Source organism: Mesoplodon mirus (assembly GCF_964341445.2).
Source record: "Mesoplodon mirus genome assembly, chromosome: 7".
Lineage (NCBI taxonomy): Eukaryota > Metazoa > Chordata > Mammalia > Artiodactyla > Ziphiidae > Mesoplodon > Mesoplodon mirus.
Window position 1 is genome coordinate 86,316,134 of NC_138983.1, and position 21,056 is coordinate 86,337,189.

Here is a 21,056-nt window from a genome sequence, read left to right on the forward strand (position 1 = left end):
AATCAGAGCTCTGTTTCATCTTATATTCCCTACGGTGTATTTTGCAGAATCGGGAAATTCTTAGCTCTTAGTTTCATGGGCTCGTACCCATGAAAAGGAGAAGGTGATATTTTTCTAAAATCATGTGGTCACAGTATTCTTTAGGCTCTGGAGAATAATGACCCAGATGGGGCACTTTTTGACATTCTAAAACTTGTTTTTGCGAATGAAAAAGCTGGCTTGTTAAAAGTATCTCTTCACTATTCTGACCAGAAGGAAACAAATCTTACTAGGAGGAACTTACATTTTTCCCCCTGTGCCTTTGAAATATAAATGTTCTACCCTGGGCTCTAATGTACTCTCACTCACTCTTGTCTATACCATCGCCAATTCCTGAGACTGAGGGGGGGAAAAAAAGGGAGAAGAGTCCTTTTTAAACTCAGGCAGGAAAACTGTGAGATCTCTGTTTGTCTGGAATGTATGTATGTCCATGTGTACATTATAAATATATCTCTTTTCCTTTGGATGGTATTATCAAAGTTAGTTTGTAAATGAGCTCTATTTAATTGACTTAAAGGAAATTAAGCACTTACAGAAATTCTCAGAAATATAAAAGAAACTAACTTGAATGAATTTCAGATTCATGTGATCTGAAAAATATTCAATATTAAATTTGGGATAATGGCTGACTTGGTCTAATGTCTCATAAAGTTTTCTTGGGTAATCTAAACATAATTTTTGAGAACAAGTGAATAAAATAGAGGTAAATGAGACAAGAGTTTTTAGGTGAACTCTGGGAATAATTATGTTTTAGGAATGCCTACTTAAAAATAGCTTTTCTGGACGTTTTAGTAACTTGAAATTTTAGAGTTTAACTAAATTAAGCTAAATGATGAGAATTCATTGAATATCGAGGTCTTTTTCAAATAAAATAATATACTGAAATATTAATTACTAAACATTGGCTTCCTTTTACAGAGAAAGTAAAGATATTTAAGACTATTAATAAATATGTTTGGTGTCACACTGAGACATTTTCCATAAGAAAGCACATATTTTTAGAAATTATAAATAGCATTTATTTATAAATTTGCCAATCTACAGAATGCTAATGTAAAGAACAGCTCATAATTGCTTACTTCTTAATTTTCACTAGGAATTTAGGTTTTTAAGACTTGAGAATTCTAATTAAATATGTAATTAAAGCCACTAGAAATAAGGAGAACATTTTAGTATACAGGGTAATAGGATGTGTGTTTTCATTAAAAGAAGGTATGAAGAATAGGAATTTATTTTGTTAAAGAAAAAGGAAGTAATTTTCTCTTAAAGTTGGTTATTTCTAAATAGGAAATAAAATAAAGGGCAAGTTAATATGAATATAGAAAGTTGTAGATTTCTGGGGAAAAAGTAATCTTTAGAAAGAAATTCTATGTGTTGTCAGGACTCACTAAGATTAGAATGAATTTAATTGAGTAAATGAATTTTAAGATTAAAAGTAAAGTGGTACAAAAACTTAAATTTTTTTTCTCTCTCTGTTAAGAGAAAAAAGTTTTCTTGGAATATTGATTTGCTTTTGATTACAGATGGTAAATTTTCTTTACCTTTTAAATAATCTGTTATAACTTTCTGTACTTGCTTTTAAAATCTTTCATTGTAACTTTAGTTAAATGGATAAGCATTGTTTCACAGTGATCTGTAATCCTATTTGACCAAGTGTCTTGAAACTTTTTAACATTTTGGATAAATTTCTCAAGGATAGAATCCTAATTAAAGATATTTTGACCTCTAGATAGCTTTGGGATGTTTCAGAGGACCCCTAAGTCATCTCAAAGAGAGATATTAAACTAATTAGGATTATTTGGTATGTTATGGGAGGCACTGTCAATTGATTAGGGATAAATGTATCTCCAACCTTCTTAGGTTATACATTTAGATTATACTAAATATCATTAATATAGATATTCTTATGTTATATGAAATTAAATAAAATTTCTAAAATTTGAATATGTCAAATTTGTATGTTACAGAAGTAAACAAAAATTTTTTTGTCAATTGCATTTTAACCAGCTCTTTAACTGTGTCTTTTTAAGTCTTTTTATCATTCATAGATGCTTTTGCAAAAATGCTTCATCTTCAGGAAGATTCATACTAAAGACTTTCTGACAAGTGCAGGTTTCTGATAACTTTCAAATCATACCATTGAATTGGGTAAGAAATTAAAGAATTCTAATGGAAATCCCGATGGTTTCATAAAGGTTAAGGCTGCAAACTGTAAACAGCTCAAATGTTCATCATCAAGTGAATGAGTAATTCACATCAGCAATAAAGGGGAATGAAATATTAATATACATACATGGATGAATCTCAAAACATGCTGAGTGAAAGAAAGCAGGAACCAAATACACACTGTTAGATTCTATTTATGTAAATTTGAGAATGGGAAAACTATAGTCACTGAAAGCAAATCATATCACTTTTGTAGGAAGGTGAGGATTGACCACAAAGGAGCCTAAGGAAACTTTCTGGGTAATGGAAATTTTCTGTATCATGATTGTGGTAGTGATTACACAACTGTATATACTTGTCAAAATTTATCTAACTGTGCTGTACACTTAACATGAGTGCTATCAGTTGTATGTAAATTGTACCCCAGTAGGGGTGATTAAAAGGAAATATATATTATGTATGACATATAAATAATATATGTTTACATATATTACATCTATATCATGACAATAGAATAAAATATGTTCTTAGTGATTAAACTGCCATTTAGCCAACATCCAGAATGCCAAACATCCTTATTTTTTTCTTGTTTTTCCTTTCTCTAACCTTTCAAAAAGCATCATTTTTAATAGTCACATCAACATTGCTGATTAGATTTGCAGTAATTTGAAAACACAGAAGACATTCCTTTTAAAAATATAAACAAAAGCTTCTTTCATCTGCTCTCTAGATCTTTTTATTCTTATACCACATTCTTTACACCAGTTGACCAACTGAGTTAGGCACTCATTTACTTTTTCACAAATCTTTGTTGTGTTTCTGCTAGTTCTGCATTAGGGACTATTAAGGAGGAAAACCACTGACACAAAATGGTTTCATTTGTGCTGAAGCCCACGATACCACGCATATATTTAATACCTAACCTACTTGCAATTTCGACCTTCACCAGAAATGTTATCTTAATTCTGAAATCTGGAATCTTCTGGTCAGCACCAATGTGGTAATCTATCACAGGGGCCCTCTCCATCTCCCCCAACCCAAGAAGAAGAGGCAATCTGCAAGATAAAACTCAAGGCTTCCCTTCCCTACAAAGAGAAGATAGTACTGGTCCCAAATAACCTTTTTTTCTTTTGCTAATGACTTTCTTGCCCACCCTCCTTTCTATAAAAACCTTCCACTCTGTGTAACTTCTCAAAGTGCTCTTCTATTTACTAGATGAGATGCTGCCCAATTCATAAAGCATCAAATAAGGCCAATCAGATTTTCAAATTTACTCAGTTGAATTTTGTTTTTTAACAAGACATGACCTTAAACAAGATAAACATTGCCCCTGTTTTCATCTCAGGTGGCCTCAGCCTGCAGCTGCTTGAAGCAGGATTTGGGTCCCTGGCCAGAGATTGAAGTCAGGCCGGGGCAGTGAAAGCACTAAATCCTAGCCACTAGACCACCAGGGACTGGTGGCCAGTGACAAGGTCCTGGCCTGTCTGCTGTGTAGAAATGAATTTCCACAGAGATGGAAAGTAGTGAAACAAGTAAAGTGTTTATTAGGAGGACAAAGAATACATGTGGATAGACACATGGGCGGGCTCAGAGAGAGAGTTGCGCTCGCAGGGTAGTTTGAATCACTTTTATGGGGAATTTCTTCCAGGTTTCCTTTGACCAATCATCTTGCTTTGCCTGGTTCTGAGTCCATATTTGGTATACCTCAGGGTCCTCCCGTGTTCATGTGCATCTCTTAGCCAAGATGGATGCTAGCGAAGAGGCCTATGGGTAGTTGACATCACTTACTATGGGGTGGTGCCCTCTCCCTTTTTGACCTCCAAGGAACCCTTCTGCACATGTGTCGCTGGGAAGGTCTCCTTGACTACGAGAATGAGGAACATCTAGTCTTTTATCTCTTATCTGGGCAGGGCACAGCCTCCTTTCTCGATTGCCCTGTTATTGATATTTTGGAGTTTCTGTCCAGAGGGAATGAACTCCTGCTGCTTACCCTGGGGCCCATCTATCCCCTGCCTCACTTTCACAGAACTCACAATCTGCTGTGAGAGACAGTCAGAATATGAGCACACACACACACAAATAATTTTAAAGCCTGATAGATTTGAAGTCAATAGAAAAGACATTGAGGGTCTCCCTGGTGGCACAGTGGTTAAGAATCCGCCTGCCAGTGCAGGGGACACGGGTTCAAGCCCTGGTCCAGGAAGATCCCACATGTCGTGGAGCAACTAAGTCCGCGAGCCACAACTACTGAGCCCGCATGTTGCAACTACTGAAGCCCATGAGCCTAGAGCCCGTGCTGCGCAACAAGAGGAGCCACCACAATGAGAAGCCCTCACACCGCAACGAACAGAATCCCCTGCTTGCCGCAACTAGAGAAAGCCCACGCGCAGCAACGAAAACCCAATGCAGCCATAAATAAATAAATAAATAAATAATAAATTAAAAAAAAAAAGAAAAGACATTGAAAAAGAAATGGGCCTCCTTTTGATAAGGAAGTCAGAGGTTTCTCTGTAACTTCTTTTGAGAACAATAAGCCATGTCTTTTCCTTCTTCTACATTTTCTCTCCCCACTGCTGACCCCAACAAAATGCTGAAGACAGAATTTGCGCTCAATAGATTACCTTTTAAATTGATGTAAAAGTATAAAGTATATTTATGTGCATTAAAGTATGGAAGGGCATACATTTGGAGCATAAAAGCTCAGTACCTGCTGGAAATATCACATAATTGATGAATATAAAACTAATTATATAATAGGGAAATTAAAAAGAAATTTCAGGCTGTGTAGAGACTAAATTAAGAGAACAATATCATATATAATAGCTGAATATTTTGGCATTTGAAATTGGAATTTAAAAAATAGATAAGAGAGGAAGAAATAGGAGTCTTAATTAATAACTGAAGGACAAAGGGGGGATAGGTAGCTTATTTAGCTTATTTCTGCCTTTTTAGTTGCAGAAAATATCAGTTTTGAAACCAGATATGGTTGCAATGTATTAGTTCTGCACAAAGTGCTAGGATGAGTTTCCCCACACCCACAGTTTGGGGATAGTGTTTACTCATAACTCATCTTTCATGCATTTGCCTAAATTCTTGTGGAATACAGCTGGACTTGCAGCTCATAAATGTGACCTTTGGATGTGTTTTAAACACTACTGAACTCCATTTTAATTTTACATAGTAAAGTCTCTGGGCTCTATTTACTCTTTCATTATATAACATTCATTTATCTTATGAAAAACGCTGTGATTCACTGTTGCTCTAGCTTTTTTTTTTTCACTTATTTGGATGATTTTTAGAATCCAAACTGTATTGTTATTTATCTTGGAAAACAGAAACACTTTCGGGAGTCAGTTCTCTGAGTCCCAAACCCCTCACCTGACACCCTCTTGTGTTGCTGTGCCCTGGGGGGAGGATACAGCAGGATCAGCAGGTGGAGAGGCCTAGATAGCTGAGGGTATTATGTGTCTGGTTTATCGCCAAGATCAGTCAAGCCCCAAATTATAGTGTTGAGGGAGAAATTTTTCACGTAATGAGGTATGGGGAAGTCATTTAGGCTTATACATGGTTCAGTGTAAACTTTGTGTGAACTGAAAGAGCCTGTCAAGCACACAGAGCACATCTGCTTTAACCATTAAGGAAAAGAAATGCCTGATTCAAAAAGAAGGATAAGTGACTCCCTTCTTACGATGCCCATGTTCACACCCTCTCGAAGACGAGGCTCCTTTCCCACGTGCCAGGATCCCACTGTCTCACTAGACATGTCCTCAATCTGTCTCTTTTGAAATCTTCAAGGAATAGACCCCTGTCATGTTGGATGTATGTTCTTTGTTCTGATAAAGTACAAGACTACCATGCTTCAGTGGAGAAGCTCCTTAGAGCCTTTTGAGGGGCTGCCTCCCAGATTATAGCCCTCAGCTTGGCTCAAATAAAACTATTTTCTGTTCCTATTATAAATTCTTTATTATTTCCCTCCACAGTGTGTTATTCCTTATGAAGTCCAGCTGTTCTAGGCTGACACCAAGCCACCCTGAAGCAGCCATCGTGTCTTCATTGCCTCTTTCTCACATCTGGGTCCTTGAAGGTTGCTGAGATCACACTTGCTTGTCTGTGTCCATGGAACCCAGGGCAGAGCCCAGGTCCTCCCACCAGGGCCCTGGATTCTGGTACCAAACCCAGGAGAAGGTGTGCTCTAGTTATATCAGCCTCACCTGGCACCAAGGCCAAGATCGTCATGTGTTTTTTCCCAGACTTCTTCTGTGGGAAAGGGTTTTGGGACGTTTTGTTTTCCCTAGTTCACCCTAGAGAGATGCAAGGAGGAAGTCTGATGCAGACTTTCCAGCTTACAAACATCTGAGGGCTGTGTCTCAGGTCAGGATCAATGTTCCCTTTTCCATGGGCATTCAAGTCAGTGAGGCAGCCTGACTTGAGGGCCAGGACTCTGCCTCTGTAGTCCTGGAGGTGATGGCTGAGGGCTGGGGACAGGGGCGCTGCGGTTCTGCCCAAGGGGAATTAAAGGCCAGAAAGCCCTGGTTTCTGCAGGAGTCTGATCATCGCCTGGAATGTATGCCAGTTAACATATAATTTCTTTATCCTATTTCTTCATTATTGTTATTTCTCATTGTACTTTGGGACTCAATTTTTTATTGTTATAGAAATCCAATGTTTTCAAAGATTCTCCCTCAAGGATTCTACTGTTAACATTTTTCATTAAGAGAAATGCCTGTCTATTCCAATCTTTCTTTCCCTCCATTATTTACTGTGTCTTTTCTAGGTCTTGTCCTTGTCTCCTGGGCCACAGTCAGTAATGTCTCCACTTATGTATTCTGAGTGTGTGATCATTTGGTCCAAGGGATTCTGCTGAATGAAGTATAAATTCTGATATCTTTCTCTTGCAAACTTTCAAAACCTACAAATAAAATGAAGATATGGGCAATATAAAATGAAAATATGATTTTCCATTCTTATTAATATCTATCTCTATATTTCAATAGAATTCAATTATTGGCCCCTGGTGACTATAGTTTTCAAAAGAATTCCCTAAATAATTACCAGGAATTCACTACTCCAATGTAATGTAGAAGATATTCTTAGTGTATTCTTCAAATTCATGTTGATGGAATGCTCAAGTTCCCTATATCAAATTGAGCTCCTATATTCCCTCTGAATAATAAAACTAAGATATGTTTGCTAAAGATTGTTGAAAAACAACATTTTAGCTTGACATGGACAGTACAAATACAGTATCACTAAGGGTGAAAATTTAGTATATGTCCTGTGGACTACCAATTTCATGTTCCACAATCACAATCGAACCATTTAAATACAGAATTATTTCCTAATTCTCTATTATATAAATCTCATTATAAATAACAAGCATTTTAAAAGCTTTAAATTTTTAACTATAGCTCATGAATTTGTACCTTTTCTCCTCTATCAACAAAAATTGACTTTCATGGTTAACTCAGTTAAAAAATAAAACAGCACAATAGGAAAGAAGTAAAATATCTCCATTGCCTACAATATATAATAATATATTTAAATATGCTGATGACAAAAACGTGGGTCTGCTCTCCCACGTGCAGTAAAGCAAATCTACTGACACCAGGTTATGGCGAAGGAAAGTGCAGCGTTTATTGCAGGTGCCAGGCAGGGAGTTCAGGTCAGCTAGTGCTCAAAACACCTGAACCCCCTTTCCTGATGGGTTTCATGAAAGCATTTTTAAATACCAGGTGAGGGAGGGGAATCACAGGGTATGTGATCAGCTCCTGCACAATTCTTTGGTTGATGTGAGGTAACAGAGCAGTGTCACAGGGGTTAACGTTATCAATCCTCAGGCTCCAGTAAAAGATCTCCTACTTAAAACAGTTTTGAAAGTTAATAAAAATAAACATTAACTGAGTAGAGGGCAGGTGTCCTCAACTTCAGAACAGTGTAAAGTCAGCAAATATCACAGCTGGTACACCCCTCGAAGAGACTGATCTGGACTGGTTGCAATTTTTAAGAAAACACATTTGGGTAAAATTAACTCTGCACTTAAAAAAATTGACTCACAGGTTTTAGGTTTTCTCAATGCTCTAAAAGTACTTCTTTTTCCTTTCCAAGAAGGGACTTTCAACCTCCCCCAAAGTAAAAGGGCAGTGCCTCTTGGATTGCTTTCTCTCACTGAACACACCGAAGAAAAATTGCATCATGTTGGTGTCTATCTGAATAATGTGCTCAGGGCTCTCCCTGAGTCATTGCATGGTTCTCATTTGCACGTGGGAGCCAATGGGTCTAAGTGCAGGCCACCACAAGATGTGCCACTATGGCATGTGGATTATTTTGAGCTGAAAACAATCAGGCCCAAAAGACTCAGGAAGAGCCTTTGAACTTCCCCCTTACTGCCTAAAATAATTTAAGACAGGAGGCCTGTCCCAGGAAGAAGCTATCACTAGAGATAAATGTAGTATAATATTAGGTGTGGTAGAACAGGAGGAACACTGAAAAGTCCATTTGATCAAAATCCTCTCTGTGGGGCTTCCCTGGTGGCGCAGTGGTTGAGAGCCCGCCTGCCGATGCCGGGGACACGGGTTCGTGCCCCGGTCCGGGAAGATCCCACGTGCCGCAGAGCGGCTGGGCCCATGAGCCATGGCTGCTGGGCCTGTGCGTCCGGAGCCTGTGCTCCACAAGGGGAGAGGCCACAACAGTGAGAGGCACGCGTACCACAAAAAAAAAAAATTCTCTCTGTGTCTCATTGTCTTTGGATGGATCAGCAAACATTTGTTTACCAAACATTGACTCTTTTTAACTTCCTGTGAATTACCTTACTTCCCCTTGAAATTTCAGACCCATACCTCCTTCTGATGCCGAAATTTGGCTTCTGTGCACTGGTATGGAATCGAATTCGGGGGCAGAGTTTGGGTGAAGTAGAAAAGAATAGGTTTATTGTGTTGCCAGGCAAAGGGGGACACAGCAGGCTAATGCCCTCAAAACTGTGTGTCCCAACCTGGGGGGATTTGGTGAGGAGTTTTATAGCAATGGTTCAAGGTCAGGGTTGCTGATAAGGATTATGGTGTGTTCAGGGCCTGCAATCCTTTAATCTGGCCTCAAGTGGTCTCCTGATGAGCTTCTATGCTTCTCAAGGTTATCAAACTGTGACCTTCTCTCTAGAATGAAGGATGCTTCATCAAGTAGTTAACATCTTCCATTTGTTGGGGGTTTTAGTTCTGTAGAAGAGCTCAGTTATTGTTCTATGTTTCCCTTGAGGCAGAACCAGGATCTTGTCCCAAAGCTGCACTATTGTTTCTTGACAGTTCCTCCCTTGTCTCTGCAGCCCCTCCCTTCCCTGATTAGCAACTATTTGACCCTACCCTTTGGAATTCAGGGAAGGTTGTGGAGGCTGAAGCCTAGTCCCTGCAAACAAGAAATGGGGGACACAGAAAGACTTTAGTGCCCAGGAGCCCCACAGGGTCCTGCTCAGTTTCACTTCTCTTTAGTCAAGAATATATATATGTCACCTTGTCTTGCTGTCTTTGGAATTCTTCATACTTACGTGAATTCCCCATGTGCACATAATAATTTAATTGTCTCTTGTTAATCTGCCTTATGTCATTTTCATTGCCAGCCAAAGAGCTAATGTTACCCAAAAACCTGGGTTTGCCTCTTGGTGGGTGTCAAGCTGAAAGGCACAACAAAAACAAAGATTGGGAGAAGAAAGGATTTGTTACTTGCAGCAAGTAAAGAGAACACCGGGGGTCTTTCCCAAAGCAGTGTCTTCCTGAACAGCAAAATTGGGGAATTTTTAAGCTAAGGGTATATGCATATTCATGAAGGGGTTTGGGTGGTCCACAGAGTCCAAGCTTTAGTGGACTGAAGTCATGAGGGTCAGAAAAGGTCAATATCATCATTCCTTATGTTCCCAGTTGATCAGGCTAATCTTTACCATTGAAAGAGAACTGGGAGTCTTTACAATTATCTTTGTTATTGTTACTTCTTTTACCTGAAAACAGTCCTTTGATTCTGCATTATTTTGTTCCCTTAAGGTCATTAATTACTGAGACCCTTTCAACGGCAAGCATCCTGGCCAGGCTTACATTGCAAAATGGCTTAGGCCAAAAATGACTCCTAGATATACATATTATTAAACTTTTGTTTTATTTTCTCCTGTTAATCAGTCTCACGTCAATTTAATTCTTAGACCAGCTAAAAGTGTTACCTGAAACACTTCTTTTGTTGAGCCAAAAGACACAACCAAGCCAAAGGGCAGGAGAAGGAAGGCTTTATTACTTGCAGCAAGTAAGGAGAACACCAGGGATTTTCCCAAAACGGTGGCTCCTTGAACAGACAAATTGGGAAAGTTTTAAACTGTCAACTGAAAAAAAAAAAGCACAAACTGAGAGTCGTGAGTTAAGTTTTATTTGGGGCAAAATGAGGACTATAGCCAAGGAAACAGCCTCTCAGATAGCTCTGAGGAACTGCTCGAAAGAGTTAGGGGGAAGGTCAGCATGTATGTGATTTTGGTGAAGGGGGACACATGGAATCAGGGACACATTTTGGCAGAAATTTGCTGCTAGTCACGAAATGGTGGCTGCTAGTCACAAGGAGCAGATGTCTCCATTAATGATTTTAGTGCTTTTCTAGATATGAGAAGATAAAAGAAACTGGGCTCATAAAATCTTCTGAAACTATCTAACTATCTGAAGGCCTGTTCTGCCGGGTTTTCCCAGAGCATAGACTGCCTCATTCCTGATCTCTGTCCTGAATTCCATTCAGGGTGTGTTGAAGGTTGTGAAACAAAATTTATATTTTATGGCAAGACAAGAGAAATTTAAACATAAACTCTTCTCTGCCCTTTGGTCTCCTCTCTCCCCACACTGTGCATTGTGCATCTGCATTATACATTGACCAAACCTCCCCCATAGGCGGGGACACTTGCTCAACCATAAAGAGCAACATTCTCCTAACATCAACAAGACAACTCCCTCCTTAAGAGATAACATTTCTTCTTGACCTTGTAAGGGGTTACATGACCAGCAGGATGGCACTTAGATCTGAATTATGTAAACGTTCAATAACATGTCATTTGATGTACAGCCCTCTGTCTCCAAAAAAACTTATACACCTCCCTGGGTTTCTAATGGGCAGAACAGTTTTCAGAGTTTTCTGAGATGCTCTTCCCAGGTTATAATCCTCAAATTTGGCTCAAAGAAAAATTTCCAGTTCTCTTTTAGATCAAGTGATAACTTTTTTGTCAAGGTCAGAGACTACAGTGGCTAGTGACTTCATTCTTATAGAACCAGATGGTAAGGGACAATTTTATTTCACAAGATCATTAATTACTGAGACCCGTTCAAGAGCAAGCATCATGACCAGGCTGAGATCACAAATGATTTAGGCTTAAAATGGATTCTCTTATGTCAAAAAGTTATATTTGATTCTTTTTCTTTGGGGACCCCCTACTCCATTTGCCTACAGAAGGGCAGAGGAAAAGTTCTTCCTCTCTGACAGTCTTCATGACTGCCTGGAGAAACAATGATGGACTCAGGAGTTCTTCTCAGCCTCGATGTGCACAGAAATCTTTATGCCTATGGTAAAGGGGCATGGAAAGGAGAGGGTTCTCAATGTGTAGAAGTTCAGATGCTTTCAAAGGCAGGCAATGTGCCCTGCACTATAATGCCTGTTGGGCAGGAAGAAAGTTTCCTGTACCCTTCTAGATTTTTCTGGTTAGTCTAGGAATTAAATTGACATGAGACAGATTAAGATTAACAGGAGAAAATCAAACAAAATTTAATAATATGTATACATGGAAGAGACCCAGGAGAACTCAGTAAATCTCCCAAATGGCTGAAATCCTCACCTTAAATACCACTTTCAACTAAAGACAAACATGTTGGGTGTAGTGGTTTGGGACTTCAAAGGGGAGGAAGGCAATTCTTCCCCGGCCCTCATACATGAGGTCACCATACCTCAAGGGGAAATTCAGCTTGCACTGCAACTTCAACTGAAGAACAGTTCTTCGTGTAACACTGCCGGATACTGGAAGATACACTGGCCCCTCGGCCGACCGAAGGCGTTCCTTCATTGAGGCCGTTCGCTAGTCGCAGAACACCCTGCTTTAAAAAGTTGATTCAGTTTAGGGCACAGTGGGTAGCTTGTGTCTCTTTTACTTGTTAGAAAACACACGTATTTAGGCTGCGTGTCAATCTAGACATGGCGTCTATAGCGAAAAGCCTGGTTTTCCCATTTTGAAAGCTCCATTCTTGCAGCCGGAAAAAACCTGAAAAACACTGTTGTTGCCATGTTTCTAGTCCCTGCAGGCATGGCTCTGAGAAAAAAAAGAGTTTTCTCGAAAGAAAGAGGGTGCTTCCAGGTCCTGGGTGGCAGCTCTTCCTGCCCTGCTCTAGAGCTAAGGGGAATCTCAACGGGGACCATAGCCTCAACGTAAGGTCTTGATTTGGCATCCAGAAGGGTAGGCGTGAAGCAGGTTCCCTGAGGCCTTAGTCGCAGTTCTGCATTCGTTTAATGGCAGTAAGTGTCTAGAGACTCGTGGCCCCATCGCGTCAGCGCCAGTTTCAGGACAAGAACTCTGAGGACCCACCGGTTCCCCTGGGCTTGCTGGGCCACACTCAGACCCGTAGGCCCTTCAGGGTGCCCCAGGGTAGGCCGAGGGAAGGGTAACACACTGCAGTCTACCTTGGGGGAGCTAGATGTTGATGTTCCAACTACCGGGTTTGTGTTTTTTTTTTGCAAAAACCCCTAAATATCCTGTGCCCTCCCTTACCTCTTCAGAACAGTCCCTCAGAGCTATCTGAGAGGCTGTCTCCTGACTTAAGTCCTCAGTATGTCCTCCAAATAAAACATAATTCTCAACTTTTAGGTTGTGCATTTTTTTTCAGTCAACATTTAATTGTATGGCTCATGTAGGTACTATGCCTACATGTAATGGGATGAGCTGTAAATTATTAAAACTAGATAAATTCTGTCAGCTCTACCACTAGCTGAGATCAGGCTTTCTTCTCTGGATACTTCTGTCATAGACCTTGGCAGATATGGGGTCTGTGTTGGTCTTAAAATTCTTCTTAGAATTGTGGGGACTCATTCATTCTTTCAACAAATTTTACTGCTTATATTCTATGTGTCAGTTACAGTGCTGGGTCTTGAAATACAGAAGTCAACACACGAAAATACAAGGATAAAACACATTTTCTACCATATTAACTTTTTTCATTCATTAATTCATCCTTAAGTCATTCAACACGCATCTTCTTATTGAATACTGATGAGGGATCAAATGCTATGCTAAACACTGAGTATATAACTGCAAATGAGATGGACAGGCCCTGATTTTGATGTCACTACTATCTTTTGTTGTGTCATATAGTGGGACAGCTTCGTTATTCCCTTTACCGTAAGTTTTGGTTTTTTTGCGGTACGCGGGCCTCTCACTGTTGTGGCCTCTCCCGTTGCGGAGCACAGGCTCTGGACGCGCAGGCTCAGCGGCCATGGCTCATGGGCCCAACCGCTCCACGGTATGTGGGATCTTCCCAGACGGGGGCACGAACCCGTGTCCCCTGCATCGGCAGGCAGACTCTCAACCACTGCGCCACCAGGGAAGCCCTACCCTAAGTTTTTATCACAAATTGCTAATGAAAATAAAACTGTTAGTGGAGTTTCAACATGCATAGGTAAATGAGAACACAGAACTCCCCTTTCGCATGCCCCATTCTCCTCCTTCTAACTCCCTATGTGAACTCACTTTGTGCCAAGACCAAGAAGATGTGCCCCAATAAGAACCAAGCTGATTTCCTCACACTGACAGGGGCTATTGCTCACTTAGAAGACTTGATGCTTAAGTTTGATAAGCAACTAGAAGACCATGGAGACAACCTATAAAAATGATTTGTATTGGGAGAAAATACTAAAAAGGGTTAATGTGCTGTTCCACATGTCTAACCTCCTGGGATTAAACCACAGGCACCAAGGTCACCAAGGGTACTTGGCAACAATGAGCTAAAAATGAAAAAAAAAGCATCATACTGTTATTGTATTCATCTTCCCCCAAGGCACTCTCTGATAAACACCACAACCACTAAGGGAATTGAGAACAGCTTCCTTGTGGGGTAGGTTATATATGCATCTTTTTCCAAGAAGTTAAATCATATCCAGCTATCAGCACACCTTACTTAAGGTGATTGCAATGTATGAGATTAAATGTTCCTACCTGATTGGAAAACTTCTTGTCCTCAATTCATTGGCTATACTGGATTATTTTTCTTGGGTCAGACCTTCAGACTTCTACCAGAAATCGTTCCTTTGGGGAAACCAGGCCCTCTCAGAAACTCAGGAAACTGAAATGGAGACAGCAAGAGAGAAGGAAATTATTTGGACATATAGACCTCAATTGTTTGGTTTTAAGTAAACGTCCCAGCAAACATCTTCTAAATGGTATAATAACTTGAGGGAAATTCACAGTTTATAAGTTTGTGTACTCATAAACTGAACATATTATGATAAGAGTACAGGTTGCATTTTGTGTCTTCAACTCAAGCAAAGACTTCAAAAAAGTCCCAGTTATCCTTTATTCATTAAGACACAAAGAAAGGGCAAAAAGGGCAAGTTTCTAAGTCTTTTTCTTTAAAATTTACTTCCTTTCTTCAGTCTTCATCAAGATCTTCAGGAAATTAACTTTACTAAAGTTAATTATTCATAAAATAAACATAGGAACCTGCAGAAGACTATTTCACAGAGACCTGTAATGTACAATATCCATTGCATACATGCACCATGAGCTTGTCTTTTCTAGCACTGGCATACACAAAACTCTGTGTGTGTGTGCACATGTGTGTCTTTTTTTTGTGATGGAGCCATAGGGAGAAAATAAATCTATTGGCTGCAATTCAGTGATGTAGAAAGATTTAAGGGTAAAGGAAAAGGCTACATCAAGTGAAGCAATAAAGTCATGAGGTTGTGCTTCCATAATAATAACAATAGCAGTCTTCTGTAACCAAGGGAGCAGGCTCCTCAAATTATAGTCACACCTGTTAGACCATCTGCCCATAAATTTCACACTATCATTAATGGAAAACAAATGGCACTGTCTCTCCTTCCCTTTATCCATTGGCCATTCTCATATAAATGATTTTTCTCCTCAAGGTCATGCTCTTTCCTATCTGTTTAAAAATATTAGGATTTAGGAGGAGTGATACATAATGTGCCATGCCTTGGTACTTGTACCAGTGATGGCTCTGTAAGGAGCACTGGATTGTTAGGAGGCTATAAATTGAATTCCCCTAGAAGCAGAACCTGAGGCAATAATTTGAATGCAAACTGTTCATGTGGGAGGTGCTTCCAGAAAACTCAGAAGTGGAGTGGGAATTGAGAATGGAGGCATGGAAGGAAGCCAACAGAGGTGCATTACTGAATAAATTACTCCTGCAGGAAACTGCTGCCAGTACTTCAGGGGAGTTCTGTGAAACTCTATAGAACATGTCTCAGAGTTATCCCAAGAATTGGTGAGAAACTTGAAGTACTTATCTTCCAGTCCCCTCTGTCCTTGGTTGAAAGCTACACCCAGATACATTAACTCCTGTACATTTCTGGCCTGCCCTAAGGTGGATAATTGCAGGTGGTAGCATGAGTCTATCAGCATATACTGGAATGATGAGTGCTGGGGAGATATGAGTGGAGCATTGAAACCATCTAATACAGTCGGGGCAGGAGATATTAATTATTGGCTTGCAAGTCCAAATGGGTAACCTTAAATTCCTGGGTTAATGGTTTTACTTTGAGGTATTTAAGCATGATGTATGAGTAAAAATTTCCTCTATTAAATCAAGTTGAAGATCCTAAGTCCCTAATCTTCTGGAAAACTGTGGGTATCTTTTTAACAGATTTTTGAAAAGTAACATGATTAAGATTTCAAACTGACCATCCATTCATTCATTCATTCACTCATTCAACAAACATTTATTGAACACCTAAAGTATGCCGTGGGTTAAACTAGGCACCAGTGTTACTGTTACTAAAATCATTATCGTGCCACCTAGAAGTCAATGTATTGTGACACTCAAGTAAGAAAATCCATAGTTACCGTAAAAATTATTACAGAGTGATATAGGAAGACACGGTAAGACCTTAATTCATGCTGTGGACAGTAGTATATGGGGGATATCAGAAGGGCTTCCTGTAGAAGGCAATTGAAATGGATATGTAACATGAAGGAAGGGTGAATTTTTGAGGAAAAGAGAAGATAAATTCATGTTTGCCAGAAAATGAATGGTTAAGGATCAGTCCAGAAAGGAGTTCCATTCATAATCAGTATAAGAAATGTCACTGGGGCTTCCCTGATGGCGCGGTGGTTGAGAGTCCGCCTGCCGATGCTGGGGACACAGGTTCGTGCCCCGGTCCAGGAAGATCCCACATGCCGCGGAGTGGCTGGGCCCGTGAGCCATGGCCACTGAGCCTGCACGTCCGGAGCCTGTGCTCCACAACGGGAGAGGCCACAGCAGTGAGAGGCCCGCGTACCACAAAAAAAAAAAAAAAAAAAAAAAAAAGAAATGCTCACTGGAGTGTAAGAAAAGAAGACAATGGAGAGGGTGGTAGAAGCCAGACCATGAATGGTCCATGTATGTATACTAAGTGCTATGGTCTAGTCTTTGTGTTCCCCTCCAAATTTATACGTTGAAATCTTAATTTCCGGAGGTCATAGTAGTAGTAGGTGGGGCCTTTGGGAAATGATAAAGGTATTAGTGCTCTTATAAAAGAGACCCCACAGAGCTCCCTAAGCTCTTCTGCCATGTGAGGTTACAATGAGAAGTCTGTGACTCAGAAGAGGGCCCTCATCTGACCATACTGGCACCCTATTCTTGAACTTGCAGCCTCCAGAACTGTGAGAAAAAAAATCCTGTTGTTTATGAGCCACCCAGCCTGCAGTATAATCTTACAGCAGCCCAAAAGGACAAAGAGAGTTGGGATGTGAGGTTTTACTCCAAGAAAGATGGGAATCCATTGAAGGATTTTAACTGGTAACTTAGAAGAGAGAAAAGTTTCATAACACAATCAGGTATTTTTATAAGAAACATTTGTTTCATTTTCAGAAAGATCACTCTGGAAATACTGTGACTAGATTTTTGGAGAAGGGTGATGGCAGTCCCGGATATAGAAGGATGAGTTAGTACTCCATTAACGTAAGTCAAACAAGAAAGTGGATATAAAACGTGTGAATTTGTGGCTGAGAGTTCTTTTCTTTTAGCACTTGAAAAATGTTATGTCAATGCTTCTGACTCCAGAGTTTTAGACAAGAAATATGCTGTCATTGGAATTGGTGTTTCTCAATAAGCAATGCATCGTTTCTTCCTGTCCACTTTCGAGATTTTTTTAGTCTCTACTTTTCAGAAGTTTAGTTATGACACGTCTTGGCAAGGATATCTTTGCGTTTTTCCTCTTTGGGTTTGTTCAGATTCTTGAATTTGTGTTTATGTCTTCTAAAAAATTGGGAACTTTTTAGCCATGATTTCTTTGAATACTTTGTCAGTCCTACTTGCTCTCTTTTTTCATTCTGGAACTTTGATGACATGAATGTTAGTGCTTTTGTTACTGTTCACAGGTTCTTGAGATCCTGTTCTTTCCCCCATCTTTACCCCTCAGTCTATTTTTCTCTGTACATTTGGTACATTGTATTGATCTCTTCTAAGTTCATGATTCTATGCTTTGTAATCTCCACTCTATTCTTTTTTTTTTTTTTTTTTTTTGCGGTACGCAGGCCTCTCACTGTTGTGGCCTCTCCCATTGCGGAGCACAGGCTCCGGACACGCAGGCTCAGCGGCCATGGCTCACAAGCCCAGCCGCTCCGTGGCATGTGGGATCCTCCCGGACCGGGGCACGAACCCGTGTCCCCTGCATCCGCAGGCAGACTCTCAACCACAGCGCCACCAGGGAAGCCCTCCACTCTATTCTTGAGCAATGTTGTTTGATTGTTGTATTTTTCAGTTCTACTGTTCTCATTTGTTTTTATTGTTATAGCTTCTAGCTCTTTGTTTACATTTTCTATTTTTCCCATTTCTGTCAAGGAACACATAATTGCTAATTGAAGCATTTATGTGACAGCTTATTTAAAATCCTTGTCTGATCATTTCAATAGATGTTTTATCTCAGTGTTGGTGTATGTTTATTGTCTTTTCTCATTTATTCTGTGATTTCCTGGTTCTTGGTGTCATGAGTATTTTGCCATTGTATTCTAAACATTCTGAGTTATTATATGACTCTGTAACCCATTTAATTTTATTATTACTTTTTAGAAGGAAGTCATCCTATTTGAGGCGTAGTATGAGGACTGGCGGGTTACGTACAGATTTCCATTGGGCCCTACTGACAATACCCCAGCAAAAGTGGGCACTTACATTGTCTCACTGCAGACAGATCAAGTAGAAGTTCAGCTATCCTACTGGCCCTTCTGACACCTTCCCCCAAAAGTGGGAACATTAATATCACTGTGTTGCCTTTTAGTAGGAGTGGAAGTTCATCTCCCCAGTAGATTTCTTGACACAGGGGAGGGGAGAAGCGAAGTGTTTGCTGTCCTTCCTCCCACTCCATTCCTTCTTGTTGACGCCGGGTGTGGGTAGAGGGTCAGCTCCCTGCTGGCCCCACTGACGCCAGGGTAAGAGGAAGAGAACTGACGACTCGCCCTGCTCGTGCCGTCTCGTTCTGTCTTGTTGCCTCAGGGTGGTTCTGGGGATTCAGCACCCCAGTGGGTCTCACTGACACCATGTGTTGGGGGTTAGTGGGGTGCCTACTCCCGCCAACCTGTAACGTCCTATTCTTATTGATGTCCGGGAGAGATGGACGCTAAGTCCCACCATTGGACCCCACGACTGTGTGAGGGCAGCCCAGTGTTAACAAGCCTGTCAGGCACCACCTTTTTTTTTTTTTTTTTTAATAAGTAAATTTATTTATTTATTTGGCTGTGTTGGGTCTTCCTTTCTGTGCAAGGGCTTTCTCTAGTTGCGGCGAGTGGGTGCCACTCTTCATCGTGGTGCGCAGGCCTCTCACTGTTGCGGCCTCTCTTGTTGCGGAGCGCAGGCTCAGTAGCTGTGGCTCACGGGCCCAGCTGCTCCGCGGCATGTGGGATCTTCCCAGACCAGGGCTCGAACCTGTGTCCTCTGCATTGGCAGGCAGATTCCCAACCACTGCGCCACCAGGGAAGCCCAGGCACCACCTTTTAAAGTCTGTTTGCTAATGGAAAGGGGTGGAGGCTCAGCTCACCACTGGACCACACTGAAACAACCCTGGTGGGGAATCAGAGCGCTGCCTCTTCTAGAGGGCAGGAGTGGGGTGGTGTGGAAGATCAAATCCTACCTTGGCCCAACTGAAACGACAGGACATAGGGGATGGGTGCAATATTCCGCTGGCACTTGGCTCGAGTAGTGTGTATATTATTGCCCAAATGGTCTTCTGTCTTTAGCAACCCCTTTCCTCATACTTTGGCTAGGGGGAACAGGGTTTTGTGGGGTTTTTTGAAGCTTTTTTGTCTGTTGTTCTGTTGGCGGTTATTGATTGGGGGTGCCTGTAATACCCTCTCCAGGATATATGGGAAGCAACAGGAAACACAGGGGACTCATCACCATGTTATTCCTCAAGTCCCAAAGTCCCTAGTTAAGTCTGCCTTCTCATTTCCACCTTTCAGCGTCTTCCTATGTTTGTTTGTTGTTATGTTCAGGGTTTTAGTTTTAAGTGGGAGAACCTGGGAGAAATGGGCTACTTCATCTTCTTGGAAGCAGAGGTCTGGAGGCCTTTTGATGTTAAAAAGTACTGCTGACTGTAAATTAAAATTTGATGATATACACTTTGCCCTTTAAGAATTATTCTACTAGATGATGTGGCTTCCCAAAGTTGCTACAATTTGATTTTCATACTTCTAAAAGCCAAGTGTTTTGCTGGAGTTGAAATTTAAAGATAAGCAAGAGATGAGGCTAAGATGATCTATGTGGTAACAGATTAAAGTTGGAAACATCAATATACATTCATGTTTAGCTTAATATTGCTTCATATTACCTTAATACACATGGCTATGTAGAGAGATACTTATAGATATGTGCGTATACATGGGTAATGTACACACATATTATCTCTTTGCTCTGTCAGCTGAGAAGATCTAGAAGCAATGACATCCGAGCAGCAATTAGCACACCCCACACCCAGATCCTGCTGTCTAATACCGTTCTCCACTAAAAAGACCTAGTTATCTTTGAAGAAATAGCTGATTCTAGGACTAGGGCAGTAAATATACAAGATTTATATACAAGACCATCTTATAGTGTCAGAAAGTAAGGAAGTTCCAAAAAAAAAAAAATACAGGATGGGGATACCTCAGAGTGGCACAAGAGCCAACTGAAAAGAGTTCACAAGGGTCAGGACTAGAGCAATTTGAGGAATAAAGTAACTAAAGTAGAATTAGATTATAACCCAAAGTATAAAATAAAAATCCATGAGTTCTTCTGATATAAATATATAATTGGATACATAAATGCAGGAGAATAGATAAATCTCCAGTGCAAAGGAATTCCAAATAGCTTATGTAGTACTCCATCTTAAGCATAACTCCCTATTCCTTAGTTGTGGGCTGAGCATATTGACTTCCTTCCAAAAAAGTACAGTATGAAAAAGGGAAGACAGTCATCTTATGATGGAGAAACCTGAAAAACACTACCTCAGCCTGGTGATCAAAGTCGACCTCAGCATTCATAATGCATATTCATACTTTGTACACTTGATGTGATCTGACAAAATAACCCTTCTACTCTGTGGTCTTCCTCCCCAAAACACATAATCCCAATATTATCATGAAAAATGCATCAAACAAATTCTAGTAGTGG

At 40.4% G+C, this 21,056-nt stretch overlaps 1 long non-coding RNA gene across 1 annotated transcript in view; it reads right to left on the reverse strand.

The window, feature by feature from the left end:
• LOC309808705 overlaps positions 1–21,056 on the reverse strand; it is a 92,262-nt gene that overhangs the window by 13,160 nt on the left and 58,046 nt on the right. Inside the window, exons 2-3 of the long non-coding RNA XR_014294782.1 lie at positions 14,408–14,534; positions 9,740–9,865 (exon numbers count right to left, since the gene is read on the reverse strand). This is a non-coding gene — a long non-coding RNA (uncharacterized lncRNA). The remainder of the gene's footprint in view (positions 1–9,739; positions 9,866–14,407; positions 14,535–21,056) is intronic.